This window comes from Schistocerca serialis, chromosome 1 (genome assembly GCF_023864345.2).
Source record: "Schistocerca serialis cubense isolate TAMUIC-IGC-003099 chromosome 1, iqSchSeri2.2, whole genome shotgun sequence".
In the NCBI taxonomy this organism is placed as follows: domain Eukaryota; kingdom Metazoa; phylum Arthropoda; class Insecta; order Orthoptera; family Acrididae; genus Schistocerca; species Schistocerca serialis.
Window position 1 is genome coordinate 945639576 of NC_064638.1, and position 8391 is coordinate 945647966.

Below are 8391 nucleotides of genomic sequence, written 5' to 3' on the forward strand. Positions count from 1 at the left end.
AAAGTAAATTTCCTTTTAAGCAAGATGAATTATGTTATGTGTGCAAATGTGCAATGAATTTCTTAAATCACAGAGCGTTTGGCTCTCATTTAAAACTTAACACATTGAGGACTAACCACTTAGAAGAATTTCGAGTCCAGAAGACCACAAATTAAAGTCATTATTTAAAAGTTTACTTGCACATTTGTGTGATGTATCTTAAAGTGTAACACACACAAAGAATAGCAATATTATATGTGAAAGCTTAGCTTTTCTTGTAGTTACACTATGTACATTAATTTAAATGACTTTTCCTTGTTGTCTGTCCACTATACTTAACAGCGATATTGCTATTGGCAGACTACATCACCTGTCCCATGCTCTGAATATCTGCTGCCATTGCCTGGCAAGATCACACGTCATGAGCTATGACTGGCTTACAAAAGCACATTTCAATCTTGATTTCAATTCATTGGAAACTAACATGCTGTTTTGAATCTATACTTTCACAATACAAATAAAAAAATATGCAGTGTATCGTAATATGAAAATACGCAGCATAAATGTTGCTGCACATCACAGATCTTTCAAAACTCTTTTGGAAAGTTTTTTCATTATCTGAAGTTCCACACTGGTATATAAAACCTGTAGCATTCACAGGATTGATATTTTTACAGCTCCAAGTGTAGTGCCCCTTATCGTGAAATAAGTGTATATTTCATCTTCGAAGAAGGGTATTTTCACATCGGAAAAAGTAGAGCATTTTTAACTGGGAAATCAGGGAAAATTCTTGGAATTTTTTTTCATGTCCTTATATACAACCAGCTAAAGCATAATTGTGAGTGTTGCATATGATACATTGGCCAGACACGGTGATGTATTTTGAATCACTTTTTGGAGCATGTGAGCAGCAGTCACCTCAGCCAAACTGACAAATCTGCAATAGCACAGTACAATGTCAACGAAGCACAAGTTTGTTTTTGAACAGACGTAGGTGGTGTGCCTCACAAAAAGAATTCTGGGATTTGTTCATTAAAGAAGCAATGGAAATAAGTGTTCATTACAATCTTGTCAACTGGGACTTTGGTTTCCAACTGAGCTCCACATGATATTTGACCTAAAGCCCGAGCTCCACATGATATTTGACCTAAAGCCCTGTAATGTGGAAACAGCATAGGTAGTGGATGAAATGGATATGCAAGACATGGTCTACGCTCACTGCCGAGAGAAGGGGAGGGAGGTACCACCAGCTGCATCTCTTCTGGAGGCATGCAGTTGGTCCAACAATTGGACTCTCAACAGAGGAGTGCATAATCCAGCGGCTACAAAAGAACATATTGGACATGAACCCAACCTTTCTCCTGAAGAAACTGGGCAGTAAGGCGGATTTGCCCCCCCCCCCCCCCCCCACACACACACACACACACACACACACACACACCAAAGCCATCTTGAGATTGACAGTGCATAAACAGTTGTTCATCAGGTGCTGCCCTTAGCATCTGAATATGGCCTTTGAAAGCTGAAACCGGTTGTGATTGAATCAAAAAAAAAAGATAATGCCCTACGATATGTCAATCACCATCTCCTTAAAAGGAATGTTGTTTTTTTTCTCAAAAGATGATGAGTAGGAAACTTGTTGTAACATTGCCCTAATGTGACACCACAACTTGTCTGATAACCCAAGAAGGTTTCAACAATAGTTAACAGTATTTTAATTGGCTATTACATCAGTCTTCATATAAGAAGACAAGCACCGTGCCACGGAACTAAAAAGAGGTTTCTGCTGCGAACATTGTCTAATTGCTCTGATGATAAAGGCAGACAGTAGATGCTATGAAAGAAAAGAGCAGTTGTAACTGAAGCTTGAAATGACCTTCCTAGTGTCAAAAAAATAAATTAAAAAAACTGCAAAACTTGGATATTGCCTAATAATTATACAGAACTTTTATATGTGTTCACAAAAGTGTATCAAGTGAATTAAGTTGAATTATTCACCATCACACCCAAAAATTGATGAATGTTAAATAAGAGCTGCCAGTTTTTCCTGTGATGATGCCAAGTTTCAGTGATACTAACATCAGCAGTGTGTGTGTGCCCTGGGACAACCAGGAAATCTGGGAAAAACGCCAAAATTTTATCGTCTGGGAAAAACCCAGTAATTTTTTAGATTTCCAGAAATTTTTCATCACTTTAGTTCTCAGTTAAATTTTTGTGATTTTGACTGGTAAGAACTGACTAATACTCTAACAAAGAATTTTACTTTAGCTGACTACTGCAGAATAATACTGCAGCAATAAAACATAAACGAGAAAATAACACCAAAATAAAACTTTAGTTGCAAAGAAATTGCACCATTTACAACAACAAAACACAGTGCAACACAAGCATCTGCCAACAGCAAAATGTGTGAAACCTCATAACAACAGTTTTCAATGCATCTTCCTCATGGGTCTTATTTTGATGAGCTTGGCATCACAATTGTTTAAAGTTCTAACATGTTGCAGGAAAACATTGAGAGTGGTGGTTTAAGAAGCATTACTTTCAAAGTAAATTTCCTTTTAGGGAAGATGAATTTCTTAAATCACAGAGTGTTAACTCTCACTCGAAATTTAACACTGAGGACCAGCCAGTTAGAAAAATTATGGGCCAGAAGGGCAGCCATTTATACCATTATTTAAAATAGTACAGGCACATTTGTGATGATACATCTTAAAGAGTAACAACGCTAAAAAAGACCAGTTTCAAGTTAGTTTTTCATATTTATTTTAGTTCTTTCATATATTATGCATTACCAATGACAAAAAGCTAAATTATCCTTAAAAAAAGTGTGAAGTAAGTTCTTGAGCAATTTCATTCATAATTGGCTTTTATATGGAAAAGTCAAAATGTTCAATGAAACATACATTCAGCCAGATAGCCCACGAAATTTTTGTTGCACAGCAGTGAAATTAATAATAGTGCTTGTGAGAAATATTCAGCTGCTATAATTGGTGCTATTAGAATCCTGACTAACCACATCCTCATAAAAGAAAGAAAAAAAAGGCCATTTTTGGAGACCAGCATTAACTAACATTATATGTGAAAGCTTAGCTTTCCTTCTAGCTGTGCTGTATGTATATTAATTTAAACCATTAACTTTTCCTATTTCTGTGTTCATGCTACTTAACAGTGATGTTGCAGTTGGTTGTCTACACCACATACCCTATGCTCTGAATATCTGCTGTCATTGGCTCGCGAGATCATGTGACATGAGCTATGATTGCCTGACAAAAGTGCATCGCAATCTTGATTTCAGTGCTCTGGAAGGTGCTGTGGTGTACTTGGTGGAATTATGGTGTTTATACTTTAATTATACAAAAATATACAGTGTAAATTCATGGAGAAGAAATAAAAACTTTGAGGTTCGCCGATGACATTGTAATTCTGTCAGAGACAGCAAAGGACTTGGAAGAGCAGTTGAATGGAATGGACAGTGTCTTGAAAGGAGGATATAAGATGAACATCAACAAAAGCAAAACAAGGATAATGGAATGTAGTCTAATTAAGTCGGGTGATGCTCAGGGAATTAGATTAGGAAATGAGGCACTTAAAGTAGTAAAGGAGTTTTGCTATTTGGGGAGCAAAATAACTGATGATGGTCGAAGTAGAGAGGATATAAAATGTAGGCTGGCAATGGCAAGGAAAGCGTTTCTGAAGAAGGGAAATTTGTTAACATCCAGTATTGATTTAAGTGTCAGGAAGTCATTTCTGAAAGTATTTGTATGGAGTGTAGCCATGTATGGAAGTGAAACATGGACGATAAATAGTTTGGACAAGAAGAGAATAGAAGCTTTCGAAATGTGGTGCTACAGAAGAATGCTGAAGATTGGATGGGTAGATCACATAACTAATGAGGAAGTATTGAATAGGATTGGGGAGAAGAGAAGTTTGTGGCATAACTTGACCAGAAGAAGGGATCGGTTGGTGGGACATGTTCTGAGGCATCAAGGGATCACCAATTTAGTATTGGAGGGCAGCGTGGAGGGTAAAAATCGTAGAGGGAGACCAAGAGATGAATACACTAAGCAGATTCAGAAGGATGTAGGTTGCAGTAGGTACTGGGAGATGAAAAAGCTTGCACAGGATAGAGTAGCATGGAGAGCTGCAGCAAACCAGTCTCAGGACTGAAGACCACAACAACAACACAGTGTAAATGTTGCCACACATCAAAGTTCTATGCTATGGTATAAAATCTTCACCATTTAAAGGATTTATGAGTTTTATAGCTCTAATGGAAAGTGTATTGTCACTTAATACAGAAAAAGTGTACTTTCATGAGCAGTATATTGTATTTTCACCCAGGAAAAAGTGAATTTTTAACCAGAATATCCAGGATTTTTTTTCTTGTCTGTGTATGCACCCTGATTAGGGAATATGATTCTATAACCAACCTGTCTCTTGAGTGGCTATGTAACATCTCCCATTTCTACATATAGCAGGTGCTATTCAACCATCAGAGAGATGAGGCTTGAATGCTAAGCTGAAAGACTAGTACCTGACAGAGGTCTTATTCCCATTTCTGTAACTAGCATAATGGGTAAAGTGTTCAGATGCAGTGCTGGTAACCTACACCATAAATTAAGATAAGATTGTTTACCTAGTTAAGATAAGCATGTGATTTCTATGCAGTGCCCCACAGTTCGTATGTTCTGTTTCCAATTTTGTACTCAACAACTTGGTATGAAACTTTTTATGGAATTATCAAGCTCTGAGGGATGAAGTAGTGAAGGCAGCAGAGGATCAAATAGGTAGAAAGACGAGGGCTAGTAGAAATCCTTGGGTAACAGAAGAAATATTGAATTTAATTGATGAAAGGAGAAAATATAATAATGCGGTAAATGAAGCAGGCAAAAAGGAATACAAACGGCTCAAAAATGAGATTGACAGGAAGTGCAAAATGGCTCATGGCTAGAGGACAAATGTAAGGATGTAGAGGCTTATCTCACCAGGGGTAAGATAGATACTGCCTACAGGAAAATTAAAGAGAACTTTGGAGAAAAGAGAGCCACTTGTATGAATATCAAGAGCTCAGATGGAAACCCAGTTCTAAGCAAAGAAGGGAAAGCAGAAAGGTGGAAGGGAGTATATAGAGGGTTTATACAGAGGGTCTATACAAGGGCGATGTACTTGAGGACAATATTATGGAAATTGAAGAGGATGTAGATGAAGATGAAATGGGAGATACGATACTGCGTGAAGAGTTTGACAGAGCACTGAAAGACCTGAGTCGAAACAAGGCCCCGGGAGTAGACAACATTCCATTAGAACTACTGACGACCTTGGGAGAGCCAGTCCTGACAAAACTCTACCATCTGGTGAGCAAAATGTTTGAGACAGGCGAAATACCCTCAGACTTCAAGAAGAATATAATAATTCCAATCCCAAAGAAAGCAGGTGTTGACAGATGTGAAAATTACCGAGCTATCAATTTAATAAGTCACAGCTGCAAAATACTAACGCGAATTCTTTACAGACGAATGGAAAAACTGGTAGAAGCCGACCTCGGGGAAGATCAGTTTGGATTTCGTAGAAATGTTGGAACACGTGAGGCAATACTGACCTTACGACTTATCTTAGAAGAAAGATTAAGAAAAGGCAAACCTACATTTCTAGCATTTGTAGACTTGGAGAAAGCTTTTGACAATGTTGACTGGAATACTCTCTTTCAAATTCTGAAGGTGGCAGGGGTAAAATACAGGGTGCGAAAGGCTATTTACAATTTGTGCAGAAACCAGATGGCAGTTATAAGAGTCGAGGGGCATGAAAGGGAGGCAGTGGTTGGGAAGGGAGTGAGACAGGGTTGTAGCCTCTCCCCGATGTTATTCAATCTGTATATTGAGCAAGCAGTAAAGGAAACAAAAGAAAAATTCAGAGTAGGTGTTAAAATCCATGGAGAAGAAATAAAAACTTTGAGGTTCGCCAATGACATTGTAATTCTGTCAGAGACAGCAAAGGACTTGGAAGAGCAGTTGAACGGAATGGACAGTGTCTTGAAAGGAGGATATAAGATGAACATCAACAAAAGCAAAACAAGGATGATGGAATGTAGTCGAATTAAGTCGGGTGATGCTGAGGGAATTAGATTAGGAAATGAGACACTTAAAGTAGTAAAGGAGTTTTGCTATTTGGGGAGCAAAATAACTGATGATGGTCGAAGTAGAGAAGATATAAAATGTAGACTGGCAATGGCAAGGAAAGCGTTTCTGAAGAAGAGAAATTTGTTAACATCGAGTATAGATTTAAGTGTCAGGAAGTCATTTCTGAAAGTATTTATATGGAGTGTAGCCAGATGGGTTGATCACATATCTAATGAGGAGGTATCGAATAGGATTGGGGAGAAGAGAAGTTTGTGGCACAACTTGACTATAAGAAGGGATCGGTTGGTAGGACATCGTTCTGAGGCATCAAGGGATCACCAATTTAGCATTGGAGGGCAGCGTGGAGGGTAAAAATCGTAGAGGGACACCAAGAGATGGATACACTAAGCAGATTCAGAAGGATGTAGGTTGCAGTAGGTACTGGGAGATGAAGAAGCCTTCACAGGATAGAGTAGCATGGAGAGCTGCATCAAACCAGTCTCAGGACTGAAGACAACAACAACAACAACAACAATTGTTAGAAATAACCTGCAAGCTTAAACAGTTCTCCATCAGTGGCAGAATATGGACTGGTGCCTAATGTTAATATTAATTTTAGTATCTGCTAATGAAATACTGAACAAAGAGTTAGCTGCTCCAAATGTCAACTACCTGGTGAATGTCACCAAGTGTTGTGTAAGCTAACCATGAACTGAAGACAAATGCTTAATTAAAGAATTTGCGGGAGCAGTGACATGTCTGCTTTTGAAAACCAGATTCCTTCACTTCTTAAAAAGTACCCCAGTGACAGGAATTTGAGTTTTGTTAATCAGTTAGGGAGCAAGGTACATATATATAGATACTGCACCAGCCACCATATGGTTCAAAATACCTTGTACCACTGCCATTCATATTCTTCTATGTTCCACTCTCATATAAAGCAGAGGGAAAATAAGTATCTATATGCCTCTTTATGAGCCCTAATTTCTCGAAAATTATCTTCGTGGTCCTTACGCGAAATGTCTGTTGACAGCCGTACAATTGTTCTGCTGTCAGCTTCAACTGCTGATTCTGTAAATCTTCTCAATAGTGCTCCTCTAAAAGAACATTGCCTACACTTCAGGGAGTCCCATTTGTGAGCCCAAAGCATCTCCATAATATTTGTGTGTTGTTTAAACCTACCGGTTGCAAATCCCCGAACACTCGAGCAGTTCTCAAGAATTGGTCGCACAAGTGTGACATGTATGTGATCTTCTTTACACATGAACCACACTTTCCAAAAATTCTCCCAATAAATTAAAGGCAACCATTCGCCTTCTCTACTACAATCCTTACATGCTCGTTCCATTTCATATCACTTAACAACATTACACCTAGATATTTAATCAATGTGACTATCGAGCAGGACACTACTAATGCTATATTCAAACATTAATGATTTGTTTTTCCTACTCGTCTGCATTAACTTAAATTTTTGCTGCATTCAGAGGCTACCATTCATCACACCAACTAGAAATTTTGTCATCTTGTGTCCACCTACAGTCATTCAACAATGACACCTTCCTGTACTCCACAGAATCATCAGCAAACAGCCACAGACAGCTGCCCACCCTTTGTGCTGGATCACTTATGTATATAGAAAATAATAGCAGTCCTACCACCCTCTCCTGGGGCAATCCTGTTGATAGCCTTGTCTCTGAAAAGCACTTGGCATTGTGGGCAACATACTGAGTTCTATTACTTCGAGTCACTCACATATCTGGGAAACTATTCCACACACTCCTACCTTTGTTAATAGTTACAATGGAACATAGTCTCAAATGCTTTTCAGAAATGTAAAAATACGGAATCTGCCTGTTGCACTTCATCCACAGTTCGCAGCATGTCGTGTGAGAAAAGAGCAAACTGAGTTTTGAATGAGCGATGCTTTGTAAAAACCATTCTGATTTGTGGATAGAAGCTATTTCATTTTGAGTAAATTTACTGTATTCAAACTGAGAATATGTTCAAGAATTCTGCAGCAAACCAATGTTACTATAATTTTTCAGGTCCATTCTTTTACCCTTCATATATACAGGCATTGCCTATACTTTTTTGAGTCACTTGGGACCTTGCACAGGGTGAGAGATTTGTGATAAATGCAAGCTAAGTAAAGGGCCAGTCCCGTACGGTACTTTTTGTAAAACACAAGTGGGATTCCTCCTAGATCTTGTGACTTCTTTGTTTTCAACTCTCTGTTTCTCTATGCCAGGGATGCTCATGACTATTTCGTCCATATGTGAGTCTGTGCGAT